The sequence below is a fragment of the Danio rerio genome, chromosome 21, assembly GCF_052040795.2.
Source record: "Danio rerio strain M-AB ecotype USA chromosome 21, GRCz13ab, whole genome shotgun sequence".
NCBI lineage: Eukaryota > Metazoa > Chordata > Actinopteri > Cypriniformes > Danionidae > Danio > Danio rerio.
Genome location: NC_141041.1, coordinates 18,683,726 through 18,704,968, shown reverse-complemented (window position 1 = coordinate 18,704,968; position 21,243 = coordinate 18,683,726).

The window sequence follows — 21,243 nt, the reverse complement described above, 5'->3', positions numbered from 1 at the left end:
CATTCTACTGTGGCGACCCCAGATTAATAAAGGGACTAAAAGCTATTAAGTTATTAATAACAATAATTTGGTTTACCTTACATTAATATATAAAAACATCAATATTGACAGGTTTAGAATGCAATGTACTTTAATATCTGTTATTAATTTTGGCTTACCGCTGCAGAAAATAAAAAAATGAAATGTTTATTTATTTAATTATATTTTGCTGTTACACACAAACCATAATATTAATAATAATATTTAGTGTAATGGAAAAATATAATAATGTTCGTGTAATGGAAAAATATAACAATAATAGTAATAATAATAATGTTTATTTTCTTTTTTAACTTTTGTAATGAACATTACGTTAACAAATAAAACATCAAAATTTATATTGTTTAAAATATTGTTGCTGCTACACACAAATAATAATAATAATCATCATCATCATCACTATCAGTCATAAAAAATTTTTTTATCAAGATTCAAACCCACTGGTCATAGTTGTGACAGTGTCTGTTCTCTTATTTCTATAAGTAGAATTTCTGGAAGGAGTTGATCATGACGAGAGAGTTTAAGTCCGGAGAAGAATGGTTCTAGAAAGCAGGTAAGACAAAAACAGCAGCCAAAAAGCTAAATAAACAAGTAAATAACAGGATAAGAATGTAAAAATGTGGTAGAAATCAGGCAAGGGCTTTTCTTTTTCTGCATTGCTTTTGAAAAATCTGTGCTTTTGAAAACACTATTGGTTGGGATTAGGGTAGAAGGAGGGTGGGTCAGCCGATCGATCAATCAGTCAATCATTCAGTCAGTCATTCAGTCAGTCAGTCCGTCGACAGCAGCCTCTGGTGGAAAAGAGTAGGCACAAATGGCACTTGTGAGAAAAATTTTAGATCTTAAAAAGCATACACAGCGGCCTCTTGTGGATTAGTAAAAACTGCAACGTACAGTAGGGACATATTTGGTGCACTCCAGAAATGTATATAGCGGTGCGTTTTTAGAATGAGCCTGGGTGAAAGTGTTGTTGTCAGCTCTGAGCAAGAAACAAAACTTTTAAATGAAAAAGAAATGTTTAATTAAATAAATCAATGTCACATGATCAGATCAATTGCAAAACATCCTGCTTGGTCATAGAAGATGCAAGAGGTCAAGATATGTCAAAATTGTGACTGGTATACTATTACCAAATGAAAACAACTGCAAATCGGACTATGCCGTTTCCGACCAGTCCCTATTGTCATCTAAACCTAATTTAACCAACATCATATCAAAGGAGGTGTGGGGTTCAAGAGGAGGTGTATTAGGAAGGCCTAAGGAGTAAAATGCATATTCTCAAAATGCAAGAAAAAAAAAGTAGGATTATTTCAAATATGACAGGACAAGCTAAAATAAAATCTACTATTTAGATAAAAATCAGTGGGTGAATTCCTTAAATTCACTAAATTCCAATGTTCCCATTTCCCTCTAGTAAAAATTTAAATGTGTATTTATAACGGGTGAAGGTGTTGAGTTAGAGAGAGAATAAAGCCAGCAGTGGAGCCTGGAGAGCAGCATTGTGTGTTTGCCAGGACTGTGGCATTAGTCTCATGGCTGGAGAGTGTGACACCGGCTCAGCTCTCTTTGATCCAGCACAGAGGCACATCTCCACTGACCTGAGTGTGCCAAGACTGAGTGTTCAACCTCCCACAACACTGCTTTACAATTCACACCAACACACCTGTTCAACACACATACACACACACACAATGTAAACATATTAGCATGCACACATACCATATACGCACACAACACAAACAGCCTGTCACTTATACCATCGTCATTCATTCTTAAATTTAAATCCTGCGCAAACTTTATAAAATATACACAAGAAGTGGTGGTTAATTGGCTGACACCTTGTCTACACCGTGTCTACAAAAGCAGATGTGCTCTGGAAGCTGTCTACACACCGGACGCGGACGTTGCGGTGCATTGCGACAGATGACGGACGCCCCGTTTCTATTTTTGACGCAGCGCTCAGCTATTCCTCCCACTTCATTGTCCTCGCGTGTCGGAAGTGAAATGATCTTATTTACAAATATACATATTTGTGTGTGGATTGATGGGTGGGAATTTTATCCTCCATAATGTATATCTGGCTCTTTTTTTTTTGCTTTCTGGCCTACTAATTTAAGGCATCTTTTGATTGTAGCCTCATGCATTTAAAGTAGTTTTAAGCAGTTGTAAATTGTGTCAATGATTTAAAGTATTTTGCATTCATTTACATGGATTTACATTCACAATAATGTAGAATTCAACCAAGCCGTTTATCTAATTTACCGTTACTTAAGTTTGAAGCAGATCAGAGGTGTATATTTTCAGCTTAAGCTGATCTTCAGCACAATATGGCTTCAGTCTTTGCCAGTGCAGATACTTTAAATGTTGTGAAAGGAATAATAATATAATAATGATAAAATATTACAGTTATTGTTACTGTATTGTCAAGCTACAGTGTAAAAATATCTGTTAATTAACAGGTCGTTTACATGGTGTTTTCTGATTATTTACGGTTGTAAATTGCATTATGGGAGTGTAAGATTGAAAATTATCATATGCATTTGTTTATATGGCAAAACATATCTTTTTCAACAAAGAAGGTCAATACTGACTCAAAAGCCAGATACTGATAAGATCAGGCCCTGGTGTGTGGACTTTTAGGGTTTAAGATGTGATCACATAAAAAACAAGTGCAAATTTGACTGTGCTGTTTCCCACCAGTCACCAACATAACATCAAAGGAGGTGTGGAGTTCAATAGGAGGTGTGTTAGGAAGGCCTATAAGGATGCATATTCTCTAAATGCAAGGAACAAAATCTAGGATTATTATAAATATGACATGACAAGATAAAAAAATCTACTATTTGGACAAAAATCAGTGGGTGAATTTGATAAAATCACTAAATTCCAATGTTCCCATTTCCCTAGTAGCAATTTAAATGTACATTTTAAGAGTTCACACAGATATTGCTTCACAACTGTAAGCAGGTTTGGCATGCTGTCCCAGGAGAGAACCCTGAGCTCGGAGATAGTTGAGCCCAGGGCTCCCGCCAGGTCCATAGAGCATGTAAGGGGAGTACAAGATCAGGTGGTTCTCGAGAGCTCCCCTTTTTTGTATAGGAGAAAAGGAGGAGAAAGGGGGTGGATAGGGGGTTTCTTCGGAAAACGAAGATAAGGGAGTAATATCTAGCTAGGCTACTTATAGTGAGTTAGGATAGATCTCATTGGCTAACTAATGAGTGTAGATAGGTGGCCAGCTGCAGTCAATTATATCACGTGCTCCTCTCGAAATTAGTTTAAAAACTTCACTTATAACTGGTCAAGGTCTTGAGTTAGAGAAAGAATAAAGCCATCAGCAGTGGAGCCTGGAGAACATGTTTTTTCACCAAAGAAGGTCAATTCTGACTCCAAAGCCAGATACTGATAAGATCAGGGCCTGGTGTGTGGACTTTTAGGGTTTGAGATTTGTTCACATGTTGATTGGTCAGTTTGAATGTCTCAGCATTTGGGCTTTGGTCACACGGTCAAGAAAAATATAAAATAGTTGGTAAACTTTGCTCTGCCTCTTTTCCTGCACTGCTCCTCTCCTGCCCTGGAGGCTTTCTGAATCTACTGCTATCAGGATCTCTTTGAGGTCTACTTACTGCTCTTTGCCCCTCTCTTTCTTAGGTAACTTTATTCTAAATTTAAGCTGGGTGCAATTATTATCATATATTATTATCATTTCATATTTTATTATTTTATACAGTTATTTGTAAATAATTCAGTTGTAACCATATAGTCAGTCTTTAAATCATCTTCATTTCAAGCATTTGTGAATTACTTTTGATTTAACATCAATACTCCACTTATTTGCTCCATTTTGCAATACAATGCACAGTATTCACGATCATACGGATAACATTTTAGTCACTCGGCAAAACTACAGTTTAAACCGCTGTAGTTATGCTAGTTTTTATTACCCCTTTATAAACTATACCAACATTTACCATTTACAGCAGATGTTTATTGTCTTGTCGACAGACATTCTATCGCTCCACACTCTAAACTTAATTAAGGATATATGTTTTTCCACAAAAATTACAAAATTACCAAAATTAAACAGTTTTGTTGAAATCTAATTATGAAAATATTTATAACTTATAGTATAACTTGAGACAGACTGATGAATCCAATTATGATATGAGAATGGTTATGAGGCCATGATGGACGGAGGCCAGTGTGCAAATTTGGCCAGGATGCCGGGATTAAACCTCACTCATTTTCTAAGGACATCTTGGGATTTTTTAATGACTACAGAGAGTCAGGACCTCGGTTTAACATCTCATCTGAAAGACGGTGGTGGATGAGGAGATTCCCTCAAAAAATGTGCAAAGCTCTTTGAGTGTTCAGAAAAGCATTATATACATTTATTGAATTATTATTATTATATTATTATTATTATAGTTTCGTATTGATTTTAAAATATTGCTTCTTATAAAGCTTTAAATAATCTAGCTCCTGTTTATCTAACCAACCTCCTGTCTCTCTACAATGCAACCCGCTCATTAAGATTTCAAAACTCAGGGCTACTGGTTGTACCTAGAATGGCAAAGTCAAGTAACGGAGGTTAAGCCCTGTCATGTATGGCTCCTAAACTCTGGAATAGCCTTCCTGATAATGTCTGAGGCTCAGACACACTCTCGCAGTTCAAAACTAGATTAAAGACCTATCTTTTTAGCATGCAATCAGTGCATCACTTAGCGGGATGATACATGATTGTGCCCCATGCAGGCTTTAATTCCATAAATGAATTAAAGCCAATGATAAGGGCAAAAGATAGGGCACTCTTGGAAAAACAATGCATATGATCTGATGTGAGGAAAAGCAACAGTAAAGAACGGAGACGCAACAGATAGTGAAGACAACAGAAGAGCAATGAAAGGTAAGAACTTGAGTCTGGAAAGCAAGAAGCGAGTGAAGGAGAGTATGGGGTAAGATAGACTACGAGATAGAAGATCTGCAGAGACAAGGCTGAGCAGAATGAAAGGTCAGGACAAAACCCACAGCTATTCCTTCACTCATATGGAGCAGCAAACAAACACTTCAACAATACACAGCAAAGGCACTGCTGTGGGTCATCGGTAATTACTGCTATCTTAAGGAGCCGCTGAGGCCTCGGAGTGAGAGAATAGACCCGACGTTCAGACAAAAAGGCCGAAAGGAGAGCAGGGTGATCTCCGATATCTCGACCTACAGCTGCCAGCAACATCTCTATCTCTACGACTCTAAGGTTACCCCCATGCACACACACTCAGTTATCAGAATGTCATTTTGAGCATTGTCTGTGTATTTTAGGCCAGGACAGAGCTAAAGTGATGCTCTTTGGTGTTTAAAATACACATTAAAGGGATATTTTCATTCATTTATTCATTTTCTTTTTGGCTAAGTCCCTTTATTAATCTGGGATCGCCACAGCGGAATGAACCACCAACCTATCCAGCATTGATTTACGCAGCGGATGCCCTTCCAGCTGCAACCCATCACTGGGATACATGCACACACATTCATTCACACTCATACACTACGGACAATTTAGCCCACCCAATTCACCAATAGCACATGTCTTTGTACTTGTGGAGGAAACCGCATGAACCCACATGAACACGGGGAGGACATGCAAACTTCAAGGGATATTTTGCTTAAAATAAAAAAAGTACAGTTCATTTACTCACCCTCAGAACACACAATGTACTATAGGTGACTTTTTTCTTCAGAGATGCACATCTGCATACCTCGGTTGTAATGAGTGGTTATTTGAGTGACCATTGCCTTTCGATCAGCTCAAATCAGTCTGGCCATTCTCCTCTGACCTCTGGCATCAACAAGGCATTTAAAATGCCATTCACTGCATATTTTCTCTTTTTTAGACCATTCTCTGTAAACACTCAAGATGGTTGTGTGTGAAAATCCCAGAAGATCAACAGTTTCTGAAATACTCAGACCAGCCCGTCTGATGCTTGGTTTAAACTGCAGATTGTCTTGACCATGTCTACATACCTAAATGCATTGAGTTGCTGCCATGTGATTGCCTGATTAGAAATTTGCATCAACAAGTATCTAATAAAGTGACGAGCGAGTGTATGTTGTACTAATAATAGAAGCAAACTAATCTTAAGTCAAAAGGAAAACAAGATTATTGTGATTTCCCTGTTGGCAGATTATTTAGCTTGTTTAAGGAAAAAGTTACTTAATTTTGACATTATTTCTTAATAAAGGACAATAAGTTTTGCTTGTCTAGAAAATGCTTCTTGAGAATTGATTTTTTCAAACAATTTGAGAATTGTTTGATATTTGTTCTAGAAGCACGACAAAAAGTCAGAGTAAGAAAAGCATTTGTTTGCAGCGCAACGTCTTCAATGACCTGAGGGTGAGTAAAATAACTGCACATTTTTCTTTTTGGGAGAACCATCCTATTAATGACATTAATTTTGTGGTTCTTCTCCAGTCAAATCCTCTCAAACCGAGGAAAAACTTGGAATATTTTTGGAAATATATCAGTGTTGGTGTTAATGGGCCATAAAACAAGAAATGACTAATCTTTTTTTCTTCCTCAGTCAACAGGATCAAGAACCATATCAGCCAGAACATAAATCATTCCGGTTGGTAAACTAATTCAAATAAGTCACTAAAAAGAATTGACTTAAACTACATATAAATATACAGATCAGTTCACTTGTGTTTTTAGATGTGCAAAATTGGGTACTATTAACTAATGTCCAGCAAATATCAAAAGGATTTCCTCATGATACAAACTGACAGAAATGCAGCTACATTTGGACACCTCCCAGATGATTGGATTTAGGTGCTGTGGCGAGATGTTTCTGTTTTGTAATATATATTATATACACTACCTGACAAAAGTCTTAAAATAATGTCAAATTCTGCCACCTAACAAAAATAATGTACAGTATAGAATATAGAAAGTCATGGTGCAGTGGAAAAAGAATGAATATTGTGTATGACTCTCATAAGCTTGGAGGACTGCATTCATACATCTCTGCAATGACTCAAATAACTTATTAATAAAATCATCTGGAATGGCAAAGAAAGCGTTCTTGCAGGACTCCCAGAGTTCATCAAGATTCTTTAGATTCATCTTCAATGCCTCCTCCATCTTACCCCAGTCATGCTTTATAATGTTCAAATATGGTGACTGGGTTGGCCAACTTTGCTTTTAGAAACTTTGATGTGGAGGCTGAAGTATGAGCGATATACTGCTGAATATTTTGCCCCCTTCCGTGGTTAATTTGCTAATGGTCTTATTATCAAATGTCTTGATATCTCTGTTGATGTTGTCATCCACTCTGTAGATCTCTCACACTCCCCCATACTGAATGTTACCCCAAACCATGATTTTTCCTTTGACTGATTTCTAGGGTCCATGTGGGTTCCAATAGGTCTTCTGCAGTATTTGTAAAGTTTGGGATGCAGTTTAACAGATGATTCACCTGAAAAATCTGCCTTCTGCCACATTTCCAAATGATTAGAAGTCAAGTTGTTGCTTTTACAACTGGGATACAAAACTGACTTTTGTCAGGTGGAATGTATAACTACATTTGGTCACTCTAGTTTATTTGTAATCCAAGTGTGTTTCTTTAGTTCAACTAGGATTAGATAAGTTACACTAGTGCACCTGAACAGTTTCCAAGATCACAGTAAATTTTATTTGCAAACGTTACTTAAACATTTTTACTTTTAGCTGATATTTATTATTTACATATTATTTTAACTGAACATACTCCACATTTAAAGGGATAGTTCACCCAAAATTACAATTCTGTCACAATTTATGCCACTTTCTCTTGTCACAAATGCCTAAAAAACATTGAAAAGCAGTTACAATTGACTTCCAAAGTTTTTTTTCCTATTATGGATGCCTATAGTTACCAGTGTTCAACATTTATCAAAATATCTATTTTACCACACAGAAAGCGCATGTATATTCTGGACCTGTTACAAAAAATGTCAGTCTTTATGCTGTCACTCATAGCAATTGAATGGAAAGGACACAGTATTAACCTAGAGCAATGCAGCCACAAGGGTTTGAGGGACACTTTTCTCTCACTATCTATTTTCAGGCACTGTAAACGCACCAGTGACTACTGACTCATTAACTCTAAGCCACAAAGTTTACCAGGGAGGAAGAATTCATACAAGAGATTCAGAGAGAGAGAAAAAAAATCAATGAAAGAGAAACTTATTGTATCATATGAGATCCATTCCCTGGGTATTCTGGACAATAATGACTTGATATAAAGCTGACGCTGTGGCATTTGCTCTATTTTCTCACTGTTTTCTTTGCTTGTGATTGAGCGGGCCTATTTTGGCACGTTATGACAGGTGCTTAAAACCAAGAAAGCTGACGTGTGTTTGATCAAAGTTTATGTGAAATTTCCCAAGGCCACCAGGGGAATCTGTGTTTATGAACTGTAATAAAAAGAGTCATTTTGACAATTCGACCTCTGTGCTGTGGATGTGGAGGGGGTGGAAGAATTGGTTTCTGTTTGCCATTGAATAGAGAGAAAAAATATTCTTGTCTTTTACAAGCACTGAAATACATGAGGGTGGGAGGACTGTGCATTACTGGGTTATTGAGCAAATCTTATTGAGCTCTTGATGTAATTGGAATATAAAGGAGTTTCTTTTAAAATACAACATTTTGTAGTCATGACTACTGACAAGGAATAAAAATTTGTGTTCATGAGAAAAAAATACAGTTACATGTGTGCAAGAAAAATGTAATAAAAATGATAGGGTTAAGAAAAACATATTTCTTAATCCTCTGACCCAAAACGGAGTAAAAAAATAAAGAAATAATTTTTAAAAAATGTAATTAAAATTATCAAATTAAATCAGTTTTGGTGGGACGGTGGCTCAGTGGTTAGCACTATCGCCTCACAGCAAGAAGGTCGCTGATTCGAGCCTAGGCTGGGTCAGTTGGCATTTCTGTGTGGAGTTTGCATGTTCTCCCCGTGTTCGTGTTTCCTCTGGATGCTCCGGTTTCCCCCACAATCCAAAGACATGTGCTATAGGTGAATTGAATAAACTAAACTGGCTGTAGTGTATGTGTGTGTGTGTGTGTGTGTGTGTGTGTGTGCAAATCTGAGTGGGTGAGGGTGTTTCCCATTACTGGGTTGCAGTTGAATGGGCATTAGCTTCATAAAACAAAATGGCTTCAAAATGGTGACCCCTGATAAGTAAGGGACTTCGACGAAGAAAAATGAATGAATAAATGATTAAGTTTGAAACTTAATTTATTATTAAATTATGACAGTTAGGTCAAGTAAAACTTCTAGTTGATTTTGAATCTCAAAAATGGGTGACAATAACTTGCATTATACAAATCAACAAGGATGACTATGAATTCATATTCATGATGTTCTACTAAAGAAAACAGTCACCACACTGCAAAAAAATTCTTTTCTCAACAGATAGTTTGTCTTTTTCTAATCCAAATATCTAAAAAATCTTAAATCAAGAAGAATTTTCTTGACAAGCAAAAAATAATGTCTTGTTTTAAAAAAAAAGAATATGCATAATAATAATCTTATATTATATATATCTTATATATTCTTGGATCAAAAGGAAAAACAAGATTATTTTGCTTATCCAATTGGCAGATTATTTAGCTTTTTTTAAAGTCAAAACTCACTTAACTTTCACATATTTATACACCTGAATATTTTTCCAAGGTCACAGAGTAATTTTTCTTTTCCTCTTTATTATTTACATACCATTTCAACATAACTTTTCCCACATTAAAAGGCATAGTTCACCCAAAATTACAATTCTGTTCAAATTTATTCTACTTTCCCTTGTAATGAATCTGTTTCGTTCTTCTATTGAAAACAAAATTAGATGCTAAAAAAAGCATTGAAAACTTCCATAGTATCTACCATGGATGTCAATGGTTATCAGTGTCCAACATTTATCAAAATGTCTTCTTTTATCTTATCCTCTTTTTTTCAATATGAAAAAAAGGTTTGGAACCACTAGACTAGAGGGTGAGTAAATATAATTTATTTGGGTGAATTATCACTATAATAATTTCAAATGATAATAGTAAAATTATTATTTTAATTTTTTTAAATGTATTATTAACATTTTCAAAAACAGGAAGAGGATTTTTTTCAAACAAAATCCTACAATCCAAAACCATCTGCATTATAGTAAAAAAAAAACAATGTAAAAAAACAAACCTCAAATAAAAAAAAAAATCAAAAATATTTTGTAAATGACACAACGCTGTGAATAGATTGAAAACGGAAACCCTCAGCGTACCATCAGACTCCCTGTGATTTCTGTGCCAGAAGAACACACGTTGCTACATAATCTGCCTCAGGTCATGGAACTGATGCAGAAATGAGAGAGTGATCCTGCAAGCTTTGCTGTGGCAACAGTATTCATGTTCGCTACTCTAGTCAAACCTGAGCTGTCACAAAATCAATGCAGTTTTCTGTAGATCACTGTTTGCTGCTCAGCAGGAGTATTACAGCATTACAGCTGAACTGAAAGCCTGCAAAATAGCACAAAACCCATTGTCATAAATACAGTACATGGGAAGTACTGTGAATATAGAAAAATGACAATTATTCTAAAATACATCATTGTCATGCACATAAACGTGAACAAATTCAAGCACATGTTCATAATCATCACATCTATTATATGCTGCTCACCGAATATCGACAACAGTGCGCTTGTGAACACATAGCAGAAAATGAAACACACACACACTCAAAAGTGCACACCAGCACACAAATACACAAAGGGAAAAGAGGAAGGGAGCTAGATTATTGAGGTAGTATCATACAGGAATATTAAAGAAGGCTCTTAAGATTTTAATAAGAATAAAATGAAACAGTAACCACCAAGGGGCCAGCAGGGTTAATCCCTTCAATATTACAGAAAAAAAAAAACAGCGAGGATGGAGAGGGGAGAGGAGGAGGAGGAGGTGGAGGATACAGGCAAAGAGAGAAAATGCAGTTGCCTGAAAATGCAATAAAAAAGTAATGGTTGCCTTGGAATCAACACTGTGCCAGATCCAAAGCATAGGTAAACACACATATAAACACACACACACATGCATATAAACCCACACATACATAAAAACATGGATGGATGGATGGATAGATAGATAGATAAGGATAAACATATAGATAGACATATAGATAGATAAATGGATAGATGGATGGATGGATGGATGGACGGACGGAAGGAAGGAAAAGGATAGATAAGGATAGATATGGGTAAACAGACAGATAGATAGATAGATAGATAGATAGATAGATAGATAGATAGATAGATAGATAGATAGATAGATGGATGGATGGATGGATGGATGGATGGATGGATGGATAGACGAAGGACGGAAGGAAGGAAGGAAGGAAGGAAGGAAGGAAGGAAGGAAAGAATCGATCGATAGATAGATAGATAGATGATAGATAGATAGATAGATAGATAGATAGATAGATAGATAGATAGATAGATAGATAGATAGATAGATAGATAGATAGATAGATAGATAGATAGATAGATAGATAGATAGATATGGATAAACAGATAGATGGATGGATGGATGAATGGAAGAATGGATGGACAGACGGATGGATGGACGGAAGGAAGAAAGGAAAAGGATAGATAGATAGATAGATAGATAGATAGATAGATAGATAGATAGATAGATAGATAGATAGATAGATAGATAGATGGATGGATGGATGGATGGATGGATGTATGGATAGACGAAGGACGGAAGGAAGGAAGGAAGGAAGGAAGGAAAGAATCGATCGATAGATAGATAGATAGATAGATAGATAGATAGATAGATAGATAGATAGATAGATAGATAGATAGATAGATAGATAGATAGATAGATAGATAGATAGATATGGATAAACAGATAGATGGATGGATGGATGAATGGAAGAATGGATGGACAGACGGATGGATGGACGGAAGGAAGAAAGGAAAAGGATAGATAGATAGATAGATAGATAGATAGATAGATAGATAGATAGATAGATAGATAGATAGATAGATAGATAGATAGATAGATAGATGGATGGATGGATGGATGGATGGATGGATGGACAGACGGATGGATGGACGGAAGGAAGAAAGGAAAAGGATAGATAGATAGATAGATAGATAGATAGATAGATAGATAGATAGATAGATAGATAGATAGATAGATAGATAGATAGATAGATAGATAGATGGATGGATGGATGGATGGATGGATGGATGGATGGATGGATGGATGGATGGATGGATGGATAGACGAAGGACGGAAGGAAGGAAAGAATCGATAGATAGATAGATAGATAGATAGATAGATAGATAGATAGATAGATAGATAGATAGATAGATAGATAGATAGATAGATAGATAGATAGATAGATAGATAGATGGATGGATGGATGGATGGATGGATGGATGGATGGATGGTGGACGGACAGAAGGAAAAGGATAGATAGATAGATAGATAGATAGATAGATAGATAGATAGATAGATAGATAGATAGATAGATAGATAGATAGATAGATAGATAGATAGATAGATAGATAGATAGATAGATGGATGGATGGATGGATGGATGGATGGATGGATGGATGGATGGATGGATGGATGGATGGATGACGGAAGGAAGGAAAAGGATAGATAGATAGATAGATAGATAGATAGATAGATAGATAGATAGATAGATAGATAGATAGATAGATAGATAGATAGATAGATAGATAGATCGATCGATCGATCGATCGATAGATAGATAGATAGATAGATAGATAGATAGATAGATAGATAGATAGATAGATAGATAGATAGATAGATAGATAGATAGATAGATAATAGTGACATTGGGATCTATTAGAACAGTGTGATACCTACACAGTGAACACAGATGCTTGCTCTTCCAGCTCTTCCTAAAGTCAAGTGCACAAACACACGCTCACGCACACACACATACACGCATTTACGCACACACACACACCGGCAGCAGATGGTATGAGACAGTTGGCAGTGGTAAGTGAGCATGAGTATCTGTTTACTAATAACCCTTTAATTACTTCAGCTGGTGGATGGGATAAAAACGCCAGACTCAAGCAGGAGAACGTCTTCAGGTGATGAGAGGGTTACATGCGACACACAGCCTCCAATGACATCTTATGAAAAGAAGAAACCTCATTATGAAAGCACAAAAACTAGATACTTAAAAAAAAAATACAAGAATGCGTGAGAGCACGTGCTCATCCGCAAACTTCACATTCAGTAATATGACATGTGGGAGAAATATGGAAGCCCATACAGCATTAAATGTCAGGAGAAATCCATTCATCTCCCGGGATAACTTTAACCCTCTCCATTTTGTTGGTCTGAACCCACCTTTTGGGGAAATATGTTACAAAGATGTGCTTTCTCTCTCTCCTCTCGTTCTTCTTTGAGGACGTGCTGGTCTGTGTGGATTCTTCCCGTCTCGGTTTCAGCCGGCAAACAGGCAGTGCGTTGCGTTCACCGGCTGCCCTTTAGCTCAGCCGTGCTGCAAAAGCATACATTTTAATGATGAGACCTTTTCTTTTAAATAACTCCTCTACAGGAGAAAAATAAATTGCTGTTCAAGAGGAAATATTACACTGGGCATTGTGGGATTGAGAGGGATTGAGCGGCGCGGGCTGTGTGACCCATACATCATAGCCAACCTGTATAAATTAAGATATAAATAGCTTTATACAGAGAAACTTTACCTTGGGTCTGCTTTTGAAAGAGTGTGTGTGTATGCAAGGCCTTGTGCACAGACGGAAGTGCATGTGTGTGTGTATGTGTGAGGGGTAGAAGGGAGAGAGTGTGTTTGTATGTGTGTATGACACAGAAAATCCCCCTTGGAGTGCTGGGCAAACAGAAAGCAGGCCGTATAAAGGCTGAAAAGACCTCGCTTGGTTATTGTATATTCCTCGCCTGGATCCCCGTAAAGACCCCCATAGCCCTGCACTGTCACCAGGGCCACTGTGTCATCACGGACAGCCGGCTTTAGACGGAGCCCTGGCGAAGGCTCCAAAAGGAAATTAAAAGGGGATTATGGCTGCCTGACTCGCTGAAGGGATTCGCTAGGCCAGGGTTTTATTTAGTTCTCGCTGCCTGAAGTGTGAGGAGGGACCAGGCTAGGTCTGCTCAAAGCCTTCACACTCTGCTCTGCTTATCTACAAAAAAACTGATGTGATATTTCAGAACGGTATATATGTGTTGGGCCCACGGGAAAGGCTTGCACTACATTGCCACCGGCGAGTTTATCGAATTTATTGAATAGAAGAGAAAAGAAATCAATTGTAAAAGATAGGTGTGAATGCAGACATCTTCAATTTTGATTGCGCTCATAGATGCTATATCATTTTGATAAGATAGATAAACATCAGAGCTCTATTTGAATGTCTAAAGTGCATGGCGCAAAAGCATTAAGAGCCTGTCTGAATCCACTTTTGCTATTGAGGGACGGAAAAATTTGCTCTGTGCATGGTCTAACAGGGTTGTGCTTATTCTTTTAATGAGTTATGGGTGTGTTTTGAGCATAACGTGCATTAAACCAATGAGAGTCTCCATTTAAGAGTCAGTTGCGTAGTGCTGTAGTGCATTTGCTATTTACATGATGACTTTGTAAGTGGGAAAACTGAATGCTTAACTTGCGAGAAAATAGTTAAACAGACTATTTTTTTACTCTTTACTATTTTTATTTTTACTCTTTACTTTACTCCTTTACTTTTCTTGGTGTAAGGACACGGTGGAATCTCACTCCACTGAAGAAATGCATCAGCCTTTATATTTAATTTCATTTGTTAAGTGCAAAGATTTGTTTCTAAAAGTGCTAAGACTATTTCTAAATTCTGTTCTAATTTTCAGCAAATTAATAAATGGACAATAATAGCGTGTGGTCAAAAAACTGTGTTGTATCAAAGATTATAGAATACACAAGACATGTCACTCCTATCTTTTTGAATGGGGAAAAGTGTAACTGTCAATTTGGTGAATAAAGTCCCGCATCCAGGTACAGGAGCCAATCATCGATTGCTATAGACTGACAATACTCGGGGAGGAGTTCAGACCAGACGTGAGTTTCTGTAGATTTTGTGTGGTTTGGACGTTTAGAAATTAAACGAAAGATACAGTTGTTGTTTAATTTTATTGGTGCTTCCTAATATGAAATTCAATCGCAAGCTTAATAAACCGTTTTGGAGAATTTGACATTTTCCCATTCAGAAAGAATGCCCGAGCATTCTGCCCAAGAGGCATTTCAAAGATGGCCACCGAGTGAAATGACTTGCCTTAAAGCACAGGTGTCAAACTCAGTTCCAAAAGGGCCGCAGCTCTGCACAGTTTAGTTCCGACCCTAATTAAACACACCTGATCAAACTAATTGAGTCCTTCAGGCTTGTTTAAAACCTACAGGTAAGTGTGTTGGAGCAGGGTTGGAACTAAACTGTGCAGGGCTTCGTATGGTGATGCAGACGTCTTCAAAACCAGACAGGTGGACAAATGTAAACTAGTTTTTATTAAAACAAATATAAATATGCATATAATAAATAATACTATAATAATAATAACATAATACAAAAGCAACTGTTATGAATAAACTAAAAATGCGCCCCGGACATGAAGGCATGCAGGCAGTGTTTTTTTATATCCATGTAATAATAATATTTGTTATATTTTAATCCTTTATTTGTTCATTTATAAAGATATTCCATATTGCTGTACATCCTGTGTGTGTTAACCTCCTAGGGCTTAGTGGCCACATAAGTGGACAGCATATTTCAGCTCTTAAGTGCCTATTTAAAATACTTTGAATGTTTTATATTTTGTTACAGAGATACAGTGTCATCCTGCAACTGTTTTGCAGCATATGAAATGTCACAAAAACTGTTTTTAACTGTCCAAAACGGCCAATTTTTTTAGTTTTTACTCTCTTATAGTGAAAACATGTTGAAAAATGTTCTATGTTATATATGCATTACAAAACAGTCATAAAAAAGTGTTTTATGTGAATTTGGACCTGAGGCCACAAATTTGGACCTATTTTTTCTTTAACAGACATCATATCAAAATATGATACTTAGGTTTTATTCTAATTAGGTTCCAATATGCCCAAATAGCAGAGAGAAATAAAAAATGTATGAAAAAATACTTGGGCCTTAAAAGGTTAAGCAACATGTACGCGTTTAAGGTGCACAACTAAAGCGCTCTGTTCTGGACTTTAGACCTGCTTTTAGCTGGTCAATTACGCAGTCTATTTTAGTTCATCAAAATAGCTACGCACCAACAATGCGACTTAACACACCTTCTTTCTAGACCGAAACACCCTTTGGTGCACAAAGTGGCACAAATGGATTTACTATCTAAACAAAGTGGCGCAAAAGGGGAAAATTAAGGCTGTGCTGGTCTGAAAATAGCAATAAATCCACCAAATAATAATAATAGCAATAAATGCACCAGGTGTATGATAGGGCCCCAAATCAACCACTGTATGTGTTTACAAATTACACTTTAATTACTTCAGCTGGTGGATGGGCTAAAAACACTAGACTCAAGCAGAAGAACGTCTTTAGGTAATGAGAGGGTTACCGGCCTCTAATGAGATTTCATGCAAAGAAACACCATTATGAAAGCAAAAAAATCTAGATAAGAACTAGACCTTAACTAGAGGAAATGGCCATGATAAGCATAAAATCAACCACTATTTGAAGAATATAAACTGTCTATTTCTCAGACCACCCACAGTCTGTTCACTGACCATCTGATGCAAACTGGACACCAAAATGGCATGGTATGGTCATAACGGCAGTTCCAATCTCACTGGCTGACCTTACTAACTGCTGGAAGAAGGGCATGCAGGTTTTTCATCCTTCTGCCATGAAACAAAGTAATCTTTAACAACTGATAAATGATTAGTGATGACTTTCATAGTATTTTATCTGAATCCCTTGGGCAGATTTTTATATTCTACTATGTTTTATCTGTGAAAGATCACAAATATCACAGCGAGTCGCAGCAAATAACTGGTTCTCTCTGCTGCCACACTGACAGGAGGCTTTGTGGTGTTTTGTGTATTTGGTTGAGTGTGTGTGTGTGTGTGTGGCAGCATTATCAATTATCCAGTGCGCAGTCTCACTCTAGCTCGGTGTTAAATTAAGTTGTCAGTGCTGTCTCCACAATTTCCCCTTCACAGAGGTAGATGCTGATGGGGCTTGACGGCCGCTTGGTGGTTCTCCTCGCCGGCTGCCGGCCCGCATCGTGCCTGCAATTCATCAGCACACATCCAGAGCTCAGTCCGCGCGCCAAACTCTGCCAGCCAGCCGGCAGCCCGGCCAACCCAGCCCAGCGTACTGCTGCCTGAGACGGATGCAAAGAGAATGAGCTAGATCACCTTCCAAAAAACCCACAGCAAAGAGAGATTGGAGTTCGGCCTAGTCTTTGTGTGCATGCTTGTCGAAGATGTAACCAAATGCTCTAGATTTGGAACATTTGGTTTCTTACAATTATTGTGAAAAATGCATGAATTCTGATAGGATGATCTGCATTGAAAGTCATTGTAAATTGACTAATGCAAACCAGTCACTCCAATCTTTGATTTTGTAAAAACTAATAATAATAATTAAAAAAAGCTGCATTTGTAGGCAGTTTAAAGAGGTAGTTTTGTCCCATTTTGTAGGCATGGGCTGTGTTTCTGATAGTATGATAACCTTAGATAAAAATATTACAGTTTCACTGTATCACAGTATTCTGATAACTGCTCTTTAATAAGCTATTTTTAAAGGTCTGGGTAAAAAAAAAAAAAAATCCCCTCCCCATTTAACACAATATATTTCATTTTAAGTAACATTTCTAATATTTTGGAACAGTAAAGATGTCAGACTAAATAATTTAAATAAATCAAAGACTTCTGCTATCTTCGTTAATTTTAAAAGCACAGATTTTCCAAACCTCGGTAAATCTTGAAACCGGTTATCGTCCCATGCCTACTAATATGTCCTAATAGATTGTTTTCAATATCATTGCAATAATATCATGTCTTTATAAGGCGTCTTCATTTGGTTGGATTTTGAAGGCAGTACACATCCTTCCTGATATTTTACACTCCTATTAATAAAAGTGACAATAGTTTGTAACTGTCATCTGACTCAATTTCTACTGGGAAATAAGCTATGAAGACACTCAGTGTTTGCTTTGATATCTTTAAAGATCATATGAATTTGTTTTAGATTATTAGATGTTATGGCGCCTTCGTACTAAACCACTTTGAGCAAAGAATTATTAAAATCTGCATTTGACCGGTTAAATTATACATTAAACTCTATTTCAATTAGTTTGTCATTTTCAATATTTTAACCTACAAATATGGGACAAAAAAGTGACACATCTTTGCTACAGAATACTTAAAACTTGTGTAATTCACTGTCAAAAATACACTCAGGTGTTGTTTTTGTTTTTACACATTCTGGGAACTTATAAAGAGAACTTGTACAGTGGTCACAACGTTGTCAGAAATTCCTCTGATGCACATAAAATATCTTCTGCATGAAGATGCATTTCTGACTAATTAACTTCTATGATGCTGTGTGCTTGAGCATTCTGTCCTCTATATCAGTGGTTTCCAAAATGGTGGTTCCACAACAGTGTCTAATTGAATTCCAAAAATTAAATACATGTAGTAAACAAATAAAATTACTATATTTTACCTATAAATAGCTAAAAATAAAAATAGTAATAGTTAATAGCTAAATTAAAAACAGCATGCAAGGTAAAAGCTATCCTTCAGAATTTTTTATTATTAATCATTTTTTGACTTCTGGGGTGATTACATTAGATTAACACCACAGCAATGGCATCAGCTGCAGCAGATTTTATGGCGCAATGTTAAACTTTCCAACACCTTTTCAGCACTCACATACATGAATATTACAGGACTCGACTGAACATGGAGGATGAACTCTGAGTGGCGGTGCTCCAAACATCCTGCCCACTCACCTCATTAGATGAGGCAAATGTTACAAAACAAATAGATACATTACTATATAAATTATATTTGTTGGTTATTTGTTGCACTTTGGTGTGTTGTCAATATGCTAGTATTTGTATAGGCCTTTTGATGTGTGTGCACCATTACGCGCAACATTTGTACAGTCTATTTATAATCATTTATAAAATCAGAGGATAATGTGCTTGCAAGTCATTGGCGTTGTTATTTTGGGGGTCATGGGCAAAAAGTATGGGAACCACTTCTCTGTATTGGGCTGGGCCAGTTGGCATTTCTGTGTGGAGCTTGCATGTTCTCCTCGTGGGTTTCTTCCAGATACTCCGGTTTCAACCGCAGTCCAAAAACATGTGGTATAGGTGAATTTAATAAACTGAATTGTTCTTAGTGTGTGTGTGTGTGTGTGTGTGTGTGTGTGTGTGTGTGTGTGTGTGTGTGTGTGTGTGTGTGTGTGTGTGAGTGGGTATAAGTGTTTGCTAGTACTGGGTTGCACTGGAAAGGCATTCGCTGCATAAAAAATATGCTGGATAAGTTGGTGGTTCATTCCGCTGTGGCAACCTCTAAAATAGAGACTAAGCTTAAGTAAAATGAATAAATGAATGCTCTGTATTGTTGCATCTTCTGAATTCATGCCTTATTTTAGTTAGTTTAGATGTATTTGTTCCATTTTAGGTATCATGGTCTACTTATTTGTTGCATGCCAAGGTTTGGATGGTTTACACTTTTTAAATTTAAAGTTTTTACCTGCAGGGACACCGGAATGCAGATGCCTTAATACAGGGATGGACAAACTTGGTCCTGAAAAGCCTCTTCGAGATCACTAGAAATCTATAGGCAGAAGTGTTTGAGTAGAATTGAGGCTAGACTCTGCAGGACACTGGTCCTACAGGGCTGAATCCATGTTCACACTAGAGATTGAGCATGCAAAATTCTGTTGTATGTATGGGACTGCGTAAATTATCTGTGGGATTAAATAAGATGATAAGACATTTTAAAAGCGAGCGATTGCTTCATATTAAAAATTTCTGTACAACGAGGTCATGTTTTGATCTTCTATTAGTCTTACGCAATCACGTAATGTGATTTCGCAGGTCAGAGTTCACCAAGCTTAAACTTTGCAAAGCAGTGACATGTGAAAAATTTGCACAAGCTTGCGTTTCCAGTCTGCCACATTTGCATCTGAATGAATAGAAGTCTATGGGGCGGAAAGTGTAGCGTGACCACAGTTTGCCCATACCTGCCTTATAATATTATATGTCATGGTGTCTAAGTGGTTATCAAACCACTTAAGTCAGTTACAATCATTTAACTCCAGTTAATGTGGGCTTTAACTAAAGAAAAATCAGTGCACTGGCTTGCAGGTGATGTCCACCCCAATGGTGCTTGTGCATTTTCGTCTGCTTTTGCCTGGCTATGACAGGGAGGCAAATAAAGAGAAAGAAAAAGGAGGTTTGAGATGTGTATGCATGAGAGAAAGCAAGCAGGAGAGACAGAGAGGGAGCAAAAGAAAAAGAGAGAAGGTGGTATGAGAGCGCAGTTTGTGGACAGCAAAGCCCATGAGACACATAACTTGGCAGCTTACCTGCTTAAAGGGCACTGGCAGGCAGGCTGGACAGGCATATATGTCACCCTCTCTCTCTCTCTCTCTCTCTCTCTTGCTCCAGAAGGCTGAAGGACACAGGAAGAGTCTGGGCACAGTGCAGCCAAGCAGGCAGCCAGACGGCCGGGCCGCAGTAATAATGGAGAACTGTATAACAGCGGGGCACTAAGCTCTCTGTGCTTAAGTATTTATTTGTGATGAATAGTAATGACGGCACACTTACAAAGCACTTGTTTAATATGGAATGGCCTAAGGGGCGGGTATCATTCTCGCAGTCCTTAGCTCCGCTCGCACCCCAGAGCAAATGAAGCTCGCTGCGCCTCCCTCAGCCATCCACAACATGTGCTGGCCCTTTTCACTGTCCCTGCCCCAAAGTTAAATAAAACATTACACACCATTTTCAGTTATTAACCTACTTAATTGAGAGAAAAAAGCCGATGATTTATTTCTATTTGGGCTCCGCTGCTACACAGCTGTCATGGTCGGGTGCTAACCTAAATAATCAATTGATGCGCTTTTTTCGGAGCTGATTGGATGCCACTGTAAAGGAAAAGCGCT